Genomic DNA, 16,525 nt, shown 5'->3' with positions numbered 1-16,525 from the left:
TAATGTAGGGGTTCTTAACCCTGGGATCTGTGAATTTGTTTTTTTAATATTTTGATAATTGTATTCCTTTATAATCCTATGTTTTTATTTTTCTGCATCTATAAAAGCATTAGTTTGAGGAGACTAGCACATGAAAAAGGTTAAGAACTCCTATTGCAGTGGAAAGAAGACAGGGATAATTATTTGGAGACCCAGTCTTTTGTTAACTAGCTTTGCAGTGTTTGCCAAGTCCCTTCACTTTTCTGAAACTTAATTTCTTTACTCTTTAAGATGAGGAAGCCATAGGTCATAGATTTAGTAGTAGAAAGTTAGTTTCAGAGATTAGACATCACAAAATCCAAACCCCTCATTTTATAGATGAAGAAACAGAAGCCCACACCCAGAAAGGCCAGAAGCAACTTGTATAAAGTTACACTGGGTAGCAGATCTAGGTTTTGAATCTCTATGATTCCAAATGTAATGTTCTTTTTCACTATAGCATACTGTTTGTCAGATTGAACTAGAAGCTCAGTTCCAGCTTTAAAATTAACCAATTTATTTAAAAATCACTTTTAAAAATATTGGCTTATCTAAATCATTCTCATAGTTTCAAAAACTTGAAAGTGTCATTGATTCCTCTTTTCATATAACCCAGATCCAGTTAGTCACTAAGCTGCACCTATTCTTCCTTCTTCCAGCTTCTGATCCTTGTCTTTTTCTCTAGCATCATCATTTTCCCTGGTCCACATTGCCTTAGCCCTGGACTATTAATTATTGCATTGATCTCCTGACTAGGCTCCTTTCCTTCAGAGCTGTGTATGTCTAGTTTATACAAACAATATAAGTTCTAGTTTATATAGACTAATCCATTTCTTGTCAGCTAGGATTAGAAGTTAGATATTGACAATGCTAGAATAATAAATTCTGACACTTTTCTGGTATTGGTTAGTAGTGAAAACACTTTGCTTTACATATTTTTTTTTTAGCCTGAAGAAAACTTCTGCTAACTACTGCAGTAAAATAAAAATTTTATAAACGTGCAAATTTCATTTTATCAATTTGTCTTTCACTTAAGAGGAGTCACTAAGAAGACCTAAATAATTTCTGTTAGAGCCTAGAAGAAAGGAAACTTAACATTAACCTAGCCACCTTTGTTTAAAAACTGTATCATTACATCCAGGGCCTTTTTACTATTTTTTAAATTGATGACTTTTTTATGTTGTTTTCATTTTCAAATATATCCTCTCACCCCTTATGGGGTGAACTATTGGTTGTAACAAAGAACAAAACAAGAAAGAAAAAATGCAGGTTAGCAAAATTAGCCAGCACACCAGCGTATCCCAAGTTCTCCATCTACCTCTGGGAAGGAAGGAAAGGAGGCACATTTTCTCATCTCTTCTTTGGGCCAAGCATGTTCTTTATATAGCTTTCAATTTCTGAATTTTATTATTCTCTCCACTTATTATAGTCATTGTCTGATTATTGTTTTCCTAGTTCTGCTTGTTTTGCATCATTTTGTATGGCTCCCCATGCTTTTAAAATTTTTTCGTATTCATTCTTTCTTTTGGCACAATAATATTCTGCTCATTTTATGTGCCAAAATATCTTTATTCCTGAATCAGTGAACACATACTTTGTTTCCAGTTTTTTTGCTACCACAAAAAGTGCTGCTCTAATTATTTTGGTGTGATGGGATTTTTAAAGCATAATTTCAGATTGCTTTCCAGAAGGGTTGAACCAGTTCACAGCTCTGCCAACAGTGTGTTAAGTGTACCCATCTTTCCCTCCAAGAACTATTTCCATCCTTTGTCATCTTTGCCAACTTACAGAGTGTAAAGTGAAACCTCAGAGTTGTTTTGATTTGCATTTCACTTATTAGTGAAATGGAGCTATCATTTATAAGTATGTTAGTAGTCTGTGATGGCTTCTTTTGAGAACTAGCCCTTGGAGACCATGCTTCTTTGTTTTAATAGCATTTGTAGACTAGTATTGATGCTGATCAATTTCTATGAACATACAGAATTTCATAGCCATCTTTATTTACATTTATGTTGTCATTTTAGAATCTGCTATAAATGGATGGGCAATAGCCAGCCTGCTTTCAAGAACTTATGGGGTAGCTAAGTGGCGCAGTGGATTGAGCACTGGCCCTGGACCAGAAGGACATGAGTTCAAATCCAGCTTCAGACATTTGACACTTACTAGTTGTATGACTCTGGGCAAGTCACTTAACCCTGATTGTCTTGCCAAAAAACAAACCAAAAAAACCAGTTATGAACACCAGCGGGATAGTGGGGAGTCAGCAGGCATTTATCAAATTCCTACTGTCTATCAGGCACTGTAATTATTCATTTAAAAAGTTTATCATGGGATTTATAGTATAAGATCATATTTAGAGCTGGAATATTAGAGGTTATCTAGTTTACCAACCACATTTTTAATTTGAGGCCTAGAGAAATTAGGTGATAGACCAACTAAATCTTAAATATGAAAAGCAATGAGTATTGTGCCAGTACAAATGTCATAGTTGTAAAGTATCTGTTTCTGGTATGGAAATGAAAATAAGTCTTAAGAAAATACAGGAAGCCTTGGAGCTGCCATCTCCTTTAATTTTTTTTTTTTGAATAATCTTTGGCCTCCATTGCAAAAATCAAAACGACCTCCTTTAATTTTGTTGATTAATAGAGAACAGAGGTTCACTAAGTTTGTAACACTTTTTCTGATTTCGAGAGAGTTTATTTGGGCATGTCCCTTTAAAAAGTAGAAAATAGAAGGGGTGGAGTTTGCCCTGTCATCAGATCAAGAAAGCAGTTCACTAGTTGAAAGCAGGAAGGAAATGTGACCTCTTGCAGGCTCTCTGCTGGAAAGAAGCGGTCCTTAGCTTTCAGTTCAGTGTGCTCTGAGGCCTTCTCTGTGGCAAAATTTCTGGAGTTTAGCTGAACTCTGTCTCTTCTCAAAGCTTTTCTTTCTCAGATGAATGTGGTGTTGTGTAGTTTTCCTGTAGGTGAGTTGCCCCAGATGCAAGTGAAAAATAAAGTTTTAAGGTAAGTAGTTTCTGGTTCCGTTCAATTAATACTTTTATTTTCAGGACAATTTTCTTGTCCATAAATGAAGTGGCTGAAGTGTGACATTCCTCTCCTAAATTGTTCCTCCTTGAGTGATTTTCAGCAACAGAGAACTTAGTTTCTTTGAACTTTAATGGGAAGGGAAAACAGATTTCCCATAAAGCCTAAAGTTCCAATCAACTATTAGTTATTCTTAGGCAGTTCTCAGTGTTTCACTAGCATCGTGATAAAGAATATCCCTAATTTTGTTTGAAACTTAAAATTCTTTCATCAATCATAGAAACTCAAAGCTTGGAAGGGTCCTTAGAGACTATTATTCCAACCCTCTCATTTTACAAATACAGAAAATTGAGGCCTTGAGTAGAGAAGAGGCATGCTTACAATGTGGGGTTTATATAATCATTTAGTTTGGGTGAATTGTTCACAATCAACTGGGTGTAAAAGTGGCCTCAGTAATGAGTTGCTTAGTGTCTTATTTTTAAAACCTTGCCTATAAACTGGGACTACCTCTAAGGAAGGTCAGAGAAAAAAGCTAATTTATCCTAAGGCTTACTTAGGCATTGATTTTTGTGGTGAAGAAAGAATAGTGCTGTCAGTAGCCAAGTACAAGAAGACGACAACATCTGCTATTTCTTAGTTCTTGGGTGGGGCTGAGGGTTACATTACCTAGAATCATGGAGGGGGAGACAGCTCTGGTATGTCTTCCTCCTTAACATAGCATTTGCTACCTGCTAAGTGGTCAAGAAATAGCTGTAGTTCCAACTTCTCAGAATAGTGCAAAGCACGACTTTTCAAGTTAAGTGACAATTATGAGATGAATCCAATCAGAAATATACCAGATTTCTTTGAGATTCTTCTAAGGGCTATAATGTCTAAAGTGTATGTCAGCATAGTTAGTAAAACTGACTTTAACAGGGCAGTTGGAGTTTTGAAGAAGCATTCAGGATAACATTAACCTTGCCTAGATAGTATTAACCTATATGAACAAAGACAATCCAGAATTGCCTTATTTGTCTATCCAGATATCTTCCAATCAAGTGACATTAGTGAGAAAATCCCTGGGTATTCAACTTGTTAGGGTCATTGAAGTGATTTGGACCTCTCTGAATAGAACTAGACTGCTATTTTCAATAATATGGTTGGTCTAGATACCTAGAGAAATCCAATATTTAAAATAATTTATATTTAGGTTAATGCCATATATTACTACTTCTTCATTAATATGGATACTTACTTTGTTAGAGCTTATATTATAAATTTTCCTTTAATGTTAAAACCTGCCAGAAATACCATCCTAGAACACGAGCTGTTGGTGTCTGTGATGAAGGCAGTACGGGGCGGGGGGGATGATCTTTTTCTAAGTTATTCTGAAATGAACTCATGACTGGTCATATTAACCCCTGGATATTGATTTTAATGACCATTCTGGCCTCCTTGACATATTCTGACCTGAAGAACCACTTTAAGGCTGTCATTTCATCAGATATGTTCATTCACTCATGAAATATATAAAAGGGTAATGACAGCTAATTGTCTAAACAGGCACCTATTTGGAAAAATTGGTTAGGGATTTTCTATTCTTAAACTTCAAGAAAAGTGAGAAACAAAGAATGTTAAGTTTCTGTTTTTCATTGTCAGATATTTATTTTTTAAAAAGTTGAAATGGTAAATGTTTTATCAAACTTCTGTAAATTAGATAGGAGTGTGATATCAACTTTAACAATAAAAATAGAACTCCATATAGCTAAAGAGTTGAGAAGATACCATATTGTTGATCAAATGCTATTGTAATTTTAATATATTGAGATTTATTCTAATAACTTCTTGTTTCACATGAAGCAGTGAGAAGACATTTCTGAAAGCAGTTGATGAAATAGCCCAAACTGGACATGGTATTTTGGACTGCTCTGTCCTAGAATTTGGATACAGTTTAAGATTGTCCTTTGGAATTGGCTTGAAATGCCTTTCAGCACAGTGTAGAGTGATTTTTTATTTTGGGGGGGCTCATTCTCTTGGTAGATTTTTTTCTGCAGGATACATCAAATAGAAAGTTTAGCAGGGGATAGACAATAGGGTGATGTTTTTGGTCAGTTCTTTGGAAATATTTTATTGAAAAAATTATGTTTTTAGGAGCTAGCTATGAAAATGGCTAACAGTATTTTATTGCTCCCTCCAGAACTTTACTGTGACAACCTTTTTAGAGAAAAATTATGCATGAGGCAGGACCTTCTTAGAGCCTTGTCCCAGGAAGCTTACTTATATTTTATGCTAAAGTATGAAAAGGATTTAGAATTTGAAAGCTGTAAGCATATTATAAGGAATTCCCCTGGGTTTTGAGGATTATAGTTTTGCTTTATCTTTACTACCTTTAAGTACTCTTTATAGAGGGGGTTCTGAGATAGCTTTGCTGTGCTACAGATCTTTGAAGGTCAGGGACAGTTAGTTGTTTCCAAATTGGAAATCTAGAGGATATTGATCAGTGTTTAAATGAATTACAACCATTTCCAGAGTACTTAAGTAGTGTTTATTTACTTAAAACACACATTAAGAGGTTTGGAAAACCTTAAGATAATCTAGAATAATTTTGATCTTTTAAAAGAAAGCATACTTTAAAAAATTTTTGATGGAAAACCCTAGCATGCATAATGTATTTATTCAACAAACATTGAAGTATCTACTAGGTCCTGGCACAGTGGAATGAGCGCTGAAGTTAGAGTCAGAAGTCCTAAGTTTGAGTTCTGAGCCTAATATTTACTGGCTCTTCAAGTTATCCTTTCCTTCTCTGTAAAGTGGGGGTGTTAATACTTGTACTTTGCACTTTATAAGCCTGTTGTTAATAAAGCACTTTGCAGATTGTCAAATGAGGGAGAAATTAATTGTTCCCAAAAAATCAGGTTTTTATTGGGGGTGGGGAAGGGGGAGGTGAGGTGGCAAATCATGTTCTCTGTGCTAATTAATACACAAATTTCTACTGGTTTTCTTCTTTATAAATTTTAAGAATTGAGTTACAGAAGTTGGACTCAGTAGAAGCCAGTTTTGTTGTTTATGTTTGCAGATTAATCTGTTGTGAATTATTGATGAGAGCTATTGAATAGCAGGATAAATAAAAGGACATGTCTCTTCTCTCATCTGGTTCTTTCAGGGATCTGGGAATGGCTTTATTGTTGTAGTCTACTGCCTGGGCAAAAATATCCAAAGTCCAACAATATCCCATTGCTCCTCTTAATTCTCTTTCACTCCTACCTACCATTCCCAGGAGGAGAAAATCTCTAGGGTCAGAAAAATATAGTAAACAGGTGTAGTCTTTCACCAGGGATTTGCTTTCTTTCCACTGTCTTTCTAAAGGCTCACAATAGCAAAAATCCAGTCCTGTATTAAAGGTGCTTTCTTAAGGAGCTTCTTGGTGGTGGGGAGGACATGTGAATAATTTAGTATGCTGGTATCGGCCCACGGCATTTGCTTTCCTTTGCTCATTAAGGATTTTTCTCTTTTTATTAATTATTGCAAACCTGTTATTTCTGCTATATTTTCTTATTTCATTTTGTCATTTGGTATCCTTCTTTTTCTTAATAGTTGATGTGGCTTCCCTGCCCATGGCTTGGGTAGGGATAGAAGAGATGTGAGTATGGTTGTGGATATTTGTCATTTGGCAGCCTAGGAGAAAGGCAAGGTGCCTGGTGTAGTAGAGAGCCAACCTTGAACCAAGAAGATCTGGGTCCCATCTGACACAAACTGGTGACCTTGAGCAAGTCACTTAGTCTCTCAATACTCTGGGCAGTGCTCTAAGACTGTAAGGTACAGAAAGAGTGCCAACCTGCATTGGTAGAGGGACTTTTTTCATCCAAGGAGTTTTCCTGTACTGATGGAAGTCACAGGCTCAGCTTAAAAGCCCTGGCTTTAGAAGCCTGGAAGTGTTTGTTCTTAGAAGGCAGTGTAATAGTTCTTATCTTGCCATATTCTGCCAGTCTGTGGCCCCTTTTCCTCTTAATACTGTGGATGAAGGGAATGAGAAGTGGAAAAGGCCATCAATGGCTGTGGAGGTTTTTTAATTGGTATGTTTGTGTTACCAATACTATTAAAATAAAAATCATTAAAAAATTTAAAATCATGTGGCAATACTCTTTAAAAACAAAAAGTTTTGGCTCATTTTTAAGTCACCAACAGACATCCAGAAATTGAAATTAAGTCTGGGTAATTATTAAACTTTCACTTAGAACCCTCTAGTATTCCAGTAGAGTAGAGGTGTTAATGGTTAATATTTAAATTATGACCTGAATATTAGTCATAAGCAGGTAGTTCTTTTTCTCCCTAAACGTTCTCTAAGACCTTAATTTTCAGCACAAATTCTCAGTATAACGATATTCAGTAATTCAGATTGTTGGGAGTTACAGTTGGGTTTCAGCTATTATTGAGACTCTTGATACACTTTTTCCCTGATGGTATCATATTACAGGTCTATTGTTTCTAGACATGTTCACGGTAAGTGAAGCAAGCAGGTGATACCAATTTCTCCGGTGATGTGGCTGTCATCTTGTGCTAGTATAGATTCTGGAAACTGATCAACAAAAAATAGAGCCAGTGACATTTATAAAGAAATTCTAAGTATTTTGATTCTTTTTATATCTAAGTTACCAGGACAGCTGGTCACAAGGTGACTTCACACAGGAAATAACCCTCATGACAGCCTTGGTCTTGGATGTCTAGATTGCTTTCTCACTGCCACATTCTCCCTTTTGACCCCCTCTACTACAAGTAGTAAAAAAGTCTGGCTTTTGTGAATTATTTGGGCCAAGAGTAACAGCATTTTCTTGTTCAATAGTCTACATAGGAGAACTCTATATTTGAGTTTTAGTTCTTCAAGGAACCCTTGCTTTATTATTATAGTCATGTTACTTTGCCTTGGTTTCTTAAGAAATTCCATATTCTCTAAGAAGATCTTCTGTAGCTAAAGGATACCTAGTTTGGGATCTTTGAATTCATATTCAGACTTGCCCACTAATATTGTCACTTGGTTCTGCCAGAATATAACATTAAATAACAGGACCTCATAGGAGGCAATTTCTTCAATAGAAACAGTGCTATAAACATAGTAATCTGACTAGATAATGTACTTCCTAGGCCTGACATCCTGTTAAGGCCAAGCCTCCTACATCTAGACCCTTGATTCTTTGCATCTCCTGACCTTTATCACTTGACTTAAAATTGCTCTCTTCAGAGTTCTTTTGTCCATTCTGATAGTCTTTTTTTTTTCAGTCTTCCTCCTCCTCATTATACTGTTGCATTTGACACTGTTGACTATTCTTCTTGAATATACTGTTCTCTGGGTTTTCATGACAACTACTGTTTTCTCTCCTCAATCTCCTTTGCTGGCTTATCATACCCAACATGCCCACTAACTGTGGGTGTTCTCCAAGCTTCTGTCATGGATCCTCCTGTCCCTCTTTGTAACCTTCTAAGGGTTTAATTATCATCTCTCTGCAGATGATAATTCTCTGCTGAGTTTTAGTTCTGAGAATCCCTTAAACTTGCATGTTTAAACCATCTAAATTTTTTTCCCTGGAAAGCCATCCATCTTCCAAACTTCCCTATTTACTGTCAAAGGCACCATTATTCTTCTAGTCTTCCAAGTTCATAATCTTATAATTTTTCTGGACTCTACTCTTTTCCTCATCCCTGCATATCCAGCCTGCCATTTCTACCTTCACAGTATTTCTTGCATCTGACTGATTCACTGCCTGCAGATACAACTTTAATTTAGGCCCTCATCACTTCTCTCATCACCTCTTGCCTAGATTATTACAACAGCTTCCTATTTGATCTGCCTCCAGTCTCATTCCATTCCAGTCCATCCTGCACACTCCTATCAAAGTAATTTTTTTAAAAAGTTGTATCGATGTGTTTTGTTTTTACATTATTTGCGCAACCCTGCCTCACTTAAATACGGTTCATGTTCAAGTCAACAAGTATTTACACCTTAACTCCACTCCTTGAGAGGTCTCTTATAACATTTAAGTAAAACTAGCAATATAGGGACCTCATCTGAAAGTATGTCTAACATTCAACGTCTGCAGCATCCCCCAGTGCTCCATTAAAAAAATATGTTTTTCTCCCTCTTACCCCGTTTAAAAAAGAGAGAGAAATTCCCTCATTATATACAGATATGTCTGTTTCGTTCTGCACTGTATCACTTCTCTGACAGTAGGTGAATAGTATGTTTCATGATCTGTCATTTGAAGTCATGAGTGGTCATTGTATTGATCATAGTTCTTACAGCTGTCAAAGTTGTTTGCCTTTTTTCAGTTTTGATGTTTTATAAATTATTCTCTTGGTTCTTCTTGTTTCATTCTTTGTCAGATTATGAATCTTCAAAATCTTTAGTTTTTATAACATTGATGTTACAGTATAAAATGTTCTCATTCTGCTCACTGTGTTTCAGCTCACATAATTCCACATCTGTTTTTTCTTTTTTTATTTTATTTTTTTACAGGACAGTAGTATCCTGTCACATCCCTATACTGCAACTTACTCAGTCACTCCTCAGTTGATGGGCATCCCTTCAATTTCCTTTCTATTTTTAGCTATCACGGAAAAAACTGCTTATAAGTGTGTGTGTATCTGTGTATAATACGGTGTTTTCTGTTTCTTTGATGTTTTTTGGGTATAAGCCTTAACAGAGATAGCAGAGTCAAAGAGTATGTACTGTTTAGTAACTTCTTGTTTATAATTACAAATTGCTTCACAGAATGGTTGTATCCATTTATAAGTCCACCAATAGTGCGTTGGCATGCTTCTTCCCACAAGTCCCTCAACATTTATTTTCTTTTGTCACTCTAATGAGTGTGATGTGGAATTTCAGAATTGCTTTTATTTGCATTTCTTTAGTTAGTAATGATTTTCTTTAAGCACAGATCTAACCATGTCACTCCCTCTCTCAACCAAGGATAAGTTCCTTATTGCCTCTAGGAGAAACCATATATACTCCTTTGTTTAGCTTTTAAGACCCTGTACAGCCTTTTCCTAACATAACTTTTACCTGTTGGACATTACTGCTCCTCCCACACTCTGCAATCCAATCTAATTTGCAGTTTCTGTGTACTTAATTCTCCCTACTCTATTTCCTGTCTTTGTGCCTTTGCACTGGGCATCCCTCATGGCTGGAATGCATTCCCAGTGTGCCTCAAACTGACCCTCTCATCCTTTAAGCTGCAGCTTAGGTACTGTCTTCTACTTGAAGCCTTTCCTGTTCCCCTCAAGTGCCAGTGCCATCCTTCTCAAACTACTTTGTATTCAACTACTCTGTGTGTGTGTGTGTTTTAATTTGTACTTTTCATTAAAACCTAAGTGTGTTGTGAATAGGGATTATTTCATTCTTTGTATATAATTGTATCCCCTACACCTGAAACAATATCTGTCACATAGTAGCCACTTAATAAATACTTGTTGATTGATTTGCATATTACAGAATAGAGAACTGGATATGAATCTGAAAATCTCTTATGTAGAACTTGGCTTTTAAAAAATACTAATAACTTCACCATATTGTTTTTAAAATTGTCTACTATGTTGTAATTCCTTCTGGCCTTTTTGTGGAGCAGGGGGAATCCCAAACCAACTTTTTCTCCCCTCTCACAACTGGGTAGAAAAGAAAACCAAAACACTTCTAATAAATATTCATAGTTAGTAAAATACTAATTGGTCCTGTCCAGCAAGTTTATCTTACTCTGTATCAAGAGTCTGTCACTTCTCTGTGAGATGGGTAGCATGTGTCATCATTGGCATAACTTCTTTTGTACTTAGACCCTTGGATATTCCCCAAGATTCTGTCTTTGGCCTTTCTATTCTTTTTCCCTTACTCTTCCCGTACCTTAAAATACCATTTTTCTCAAGGTGACTCCCAGTGTGTCTCATTCTTTTTTTTCTGAGTTCTAGATTTTTCATAGATAAAGTAAGAATTTATTGGATTAGAATTAATATTTTTACCAAGGCTTTGTGCATTGAATCAGGATATTTGCATTACAGATTTCTTGGAAATTGATTACTTTGAGGATATGTTGCATGTTTGTTTTGAAAAATTTTATTTACTCAGTTGGCATGTTTTGGTTGGTGTAGACTCTTCTGGGAAAAGCTTTTAGAAACACAGAAACCTTTTTGTTTGAAAAGTAGGTTGGATTGGAGATAAGGAGAATTGGGATTAGTAAGGGGTAAAACTGGGAAATGTGGTATGGCATCATAAAGTCTTGAATACCAAACTTAGGAGTTTGGACCTTTTTGGATAGGATGTTGCTTTGTCATTGAGCCTGCTGCTGAATACTTGCTCTCTGTTGCAACCTTAAGAGTGGCTTCTTCTTAGGGTCATTTGGCCAGGGTTTGGAGGATGTCACTGATGTAATATTCAGAAAGAACTGAGTCTTAGAATATACACAAAGTAGCAAAAAACAAACAAACAAAAACTCTTATGAGCTTGTATAGGGTTCAGTTTTGGACTAGTTGAGTTTAAGATGTCTGTGGGACATTCAGATTGAAGTAACGAGTAATCTGTTGGAGATGCAAGACTTAAGGTCAACAGAGAGGTTAAGGGCTGGATGAATAGATTTGAGAATTATCAACGTAGAGGTAACTGAATCCATGGAAATTTAGGAGGTAATAAAGAGAAGTATTGTGGAGGGAGAAGAAGAAGGGTCCAGGACTGGTCCTCTGGGACACTTCTGATTAGCAGGCATCTAGAACATCGTGTGCTCTATTTTGGACATGTAGGGTTTCTCTTCCCTATAGGATATCCGTTTTGAAATATCCAATAGGGAGCAGGTGATGCACAGGAAAGAGAATAGGGCTGAATATATGGCTGTGAATAATCTAGTAGTTATATCAGAAGTGATTATTAAACTCACCAAAAGAGTGTAGATGGCAGAGAAGAGGGTTTAGGACAGAGCCTTGGGGAACACCCAGAGTTAGGGAGAATATGTTTGATGACCCAGCAAAGGAGACTAAAACAGAATAGTTGGACAGGTAAGAGGCAAACTGGAGACAATAGTGAAATGAAAACCCGTAGACGATGTAATATATAGATGGAGAGGGTGGTCAACAAGGTCACGTAGAAGATAGGTTAAAAATAAGTGTTCTTAATTTTTTTGTGTGTCATAGATGCATGTGGCAATCTGAAGCCCATGGAGTTTTTCTCAGAATAAGCTTTTTAAATGAATGAAATAAAAGACACAAGATTACAAGGAAAAATAATTACTCTCAGTTATGAAAATATTTTACACACACACAGAGTTCATGTGCCCCAGGTTAAGAAGGTCAAGGAGGAGGAGGATTGAGAAAAGACCATTAGATTGTCAACTAAAAATCTTTTATAACTTTGGATAGAGTAGTTTCATTTGAACGATATTATTGGAAGCCTCATTACAAAGGGTTGAGAGAAGTGGAGACAAAGAGAGTAAATAATTTTGTCCCAGGAGTTTGACTGTGAAAGGGAGGAAGATATAGAATGAAAACTTAAAGCAATGTTGGGTTTCTAATGAGAGTTATTTTGTTTTGCTTTAAAATGGAGGAGAACATTTTTGTAGGCAGAAGGGAAGGAGCCAGTAATAGGGAGAGACTGAAGCCTAAGAAATTGATCTTTATGTATAAAGCTATAGTTGTTAAAGATGCTAAAACAGTTTTTCAGAAACTGTGCCAATTTTGGAAAGATGATATATTTGAAGAAGAGAATGGAATGGCACTAGTGATAAAGATATATATGCATGTGTATGTAATATGCATGTGTGTGTACGTGTATATACACATATATTTCTGTATTTGTATGTATATGTGTGTATTCATATGAATGAAATTTAAATGGCTGAGGGGCTCTCCAAATAGTTGATTGAATTAGCTAGGTCTAGAAAACAGAATTATTTGTAGTTAATTTTAATTTAAAAAAAAAAAAGTAGGCCTCCAAGTATCCTATTTGGGAATCTGACATGGGATAATGCAATTCCCAGGAATAGTTTTCTTTAAAAAATAGTAAAGTAAACAACCTTTTCACTTAATCAGAAGAAAACACTTGCAGAAATTGATGGTGGAGAACCTGAGTGTAGAAGCAAGTAAGAGGTCATGTGATACAGTGAAAAGAGGAAACAAGTATTGGGTTTGGAATCAGTGGAACTGGTTTTGAATCCTCACTTTGCCACTTCTCTGTAAAATGAAGGGATTGGGCTAGATGCCTCCTGGATTTCCTTTGAGCTCTAAATCTATGTTTCTTAAGTACGTTGCTGTTAACTACTCCTTTTAAGATCTGATCTGTCCCACTAGCAAAGTCAGGAATCCCAAAAAGGATTTGAATATTTAACTCTGGATAAAATTAAAGATTGGCCCAGCAAGCTTCCTGGGCTGAGCTATAATGAGAGATGAGACAAAACCTTCCACTGGTCAGGGGATGGTCCAGCAACCTACCAGCTTAAAGAGGAAAAGTAAAAATTAAAAAAAAAAAACCATAGGAGATCTACAACTCTATAGCTGTAAGAAATCTTAGAACTTTTCTAGTATAACCTCCATATTTACAAATAAAACTATTGAGGCCCAAAGATGTTAAGTGGCTTACCTGCATAGCAGACTGAGAACACACACTTTTCTCAGATTCATTGGTCTTTTCCTTGTGGCATAGTATATAAAATATCATTGGCAAATTTAAAAGTTTCTTCCATCTTTACCTTCTATAGTTTCATGTGGGGATTAGCCTGGAGACCTTCACTGTTCCTTCATCAGGTTTTTGATTGTGAGTTTTGTGTATTCCAGATCCCTGCATAACTTTTGGGTTTTTTTTTTTGTTTGTTTTTTTGCTTTTTGGGCAGGGCAGTTGGGGTTAAGTGACTTGCCCAAGGTCACACAGCTAGTACATGTGTCAAGTGTTTGAGGCCGGATTTGAACTCAGGTCCTCCTGACTCCAGGGCCGGTGCTCTACTGACTGCGCCACCTAGCTGCCCCAACTTTTGGTTTTTTAATTCAATTTTATTTTCAATTTCAAATTCTCTCCCTCTTTCCTCCCCCAACCACTGAGAAAGTAAGAAAAACAAAACCCATTTCAAATATGTATAGTAACGAAAAACAAATTTCCTTTTTAACCATGTCCAAAAATAAAAAGAAAGAGAAGAAAATATGTCTCTGTTTGATGTATCAGTTCTTTATCTGGAGGTGGATATCATGTTTCATTATGAAACCTTTGAAATTATGGTTGGTCACTGTTCTGGATCAGAGTTTCTAAGTCTTTAAAAGTTAATTATCATTAGAGTATTGCTGACATTATATAAATTATTCTCCTAGTTCTACTCACTTCACTTTATATTGGTTCATACAAGTCTTCCCAAATTTTTCTGAAATCATTCCCTTCATTATTTCTTGCAGAACAATAATATTCCATCTCATTGACTAACTTGTTAGTTCAACCCTTCCTCAGTTGATGGGCATCCTTTTGTTTTCCATTTTTTGCTTCCACAAAAAAGAGCTGCTGTAAATATTTTTGTAAATATCAGTCCTTTTTCTCTTTCTTTGATCTCTTTGGGGTATAGACTTAGAGCAGTATTGCTGGGCCAAAGGGTATGTACAGTTTACTAGATTTTGAGGCATAGTTTCAAATTGCTTTCCAGAATGGCCACACTACTTCCAAGTTCCACCAACAGTGTATTAGTATACTTGTTTTCCCACAGCTCCTCCAGCATTTGTTATTTTCTTTGTCATCTTAGTCAGTCTGATGGTATAAGGTGGTACCTTAGAATTATTTTAATTGGCATTTCTCTCATTATTGGTGATTCAGAGCATTTTTTTACATTGGAATATTATTGTTCTGTAAGAAATAATGAAGGGAATGGTTTCAGACTGGATTTCTTCCTCAGAAAACTGCCTATATTCATATCTTTTAATCATTTATCAATTGAGGAACAGCTCTTTTTCTTGTAAATTTAACTCAGTTCCTTGTATACATTAGAAATAAGATGTTTATCAGGGCAATTGTCTATTAAAATTTTTTTTCCCTAGTTTTCTGCTTCTCTTCTAATTTTAGCTGCATTGATTTTGTTTGCGCAAAAACTTTTAGATTCTATATAATCTAAATTATCTGTTATCTCCTTTGAACCCCACTATTTCTTGTTTGGTCATGAACTCTTCCCCTGTCCCTGGTCTGACAGGTGATTTCTTCTGTATTAAAGTCTGAAGGTACCATTGGAGCAGTGGCACAGTAGATAGAGTGCCTTGTCAGGAGTCAGGAAGACTTATCTTCTTGGGTTTAAATCTGGTCTTAGACACTTACTAGCTGTGTGACCCTGGGCAAGTCATCTAACCTTTTTTGGCCTCAGTTTCCTTATCTGTCAAATGAGCTGGAGAAGGAATTGGCAGACCACTCCAGTATCTTTGCCAAGAAAATCCCAAATGGGATCATGAACAGTCAGCCATAACTGAAAAATGAATGAACAACAAGAAGAAAGATTGCTGTCATTTGTTTCTGCATATTGTGTGACTAATCTGTTCCACTGACTAACCTCTCTATTTCTTACACAGTATCACATTGTTTTGACCATTACAACTTTGCTAAATAATTTGAGATCTGGTATTGTGTCCCCTTCCTTCCTGTTTGTCTCCCATTGATTCCCTTGATATTCTTGATTTGTTCTTCCAGATGAATTTTGTTGTATTTTTATTAGTTCTATAAAGTAATTCTTTGGTACAATTAGTATAGCACTATTCAGTTAATTTAGTTTGTATTGTCATTTTTATTGTCTTGGCTTATTATGAGCAATTACTATTTCTCCACTTATTTAGATCTGTCTTTATTTGTGTGAAGTGTTTTGTAACTGTTCATATAGTTCATGTGTGTGTCTTGGCAGTGAGACTTCCAAAATTTTATACTGTCTGTCGTTAATGGAATTTCTGTTTCTACCACTTCCAGCTGTATTTTGTTGGTAATATACAGAAATGGGGATGAATTGCATGGTGGTTTTTTTTTCATACTCTGCAATTTTGCTGCAGTTGTTCATTGTTAGGTTTAATTTTTTCAGTCACACCTCTAGGGTTCTCTAAGTATAGTTATCTCTTCCACATCATGGGGGTTAGGGCCATGACACCCCTGAGATCTGGAAAATCAGTATAAAATTTTTGGGTACTCCCTTCATGTCAGAGAAGAAGTCTGAATTTTTTAGGTTGTGGGTTTTTTTTTGTTTGTTTGTTTTTTTGGCGAGGCAGTTCGGGATTAAGTGACTTGCCCTGGGTCACACAGCTAGTTAAGTGTCAAATGTCTGAGGACAGATTTGAACTCAGGTCCTCCAGACTCCAGAGCCCGTGCTTTATCCGTTGTGCCACCTAGCTGCTCCCCTCATTTGATATGTACAAAGATTTAGTCCCAGAAAGGTTGAGTTATTTTCCCATGTCCACACAGGTGGAGTTTGAAAACATTCTCCACTCCAGACTTAATGCTTTATCCTTGCCAGGATGCTGGCAGAGGGTTAAATGAA

The 16,525-nt window shown here is 36.1% G+C and overlaps 1 protein-coding gene across 2 annotated transcripts in view; it reads left to right on the top strand.

The window, feature by feature from the left end:
• Positions 1–16,525, top strand: part of THRAP3 (thyroid hormone receptor associated protein 3) — a 76,315-nt gene that overhangs the window by 32,746 nt on the left and 27,044 nt on the right. The window contains exon 1 of one of the 2 annotated variants that reach the window (XM_036744307.1): positions 2,807–3,023. The exons of the other annotated variant lie outside the window; for it this stretch is intronic. The gene's annotated coding sequence lies outside the window, so the exon portion shown is untranslated. Of the gene's footprint in view, positions 1–2,806; positions 3,024–16,525 lie in introns of those variants that run through there. 2 annotated transcript variants of the gene reach the window in all.

The sequence above is a fragment of the Trichosurus vulpecula genome, chromosome 2 (genome assembly GCF_011100635.1).
Source record: "Trichosurus vulpecula isolate mTriVul1 chromosome 2, mTriVul1.pri, whole genome shotgun sequence".
Lineage (NCBI taxonomy): Eukaryota > Metazoa > Chordata > Mammalia > Diprotodontia > Phalangeridae > Trichosurus > Trichosurus vulpecula.
This window is presented reverse-complemented; position numbering and strand designations above follow the sequence as displayed.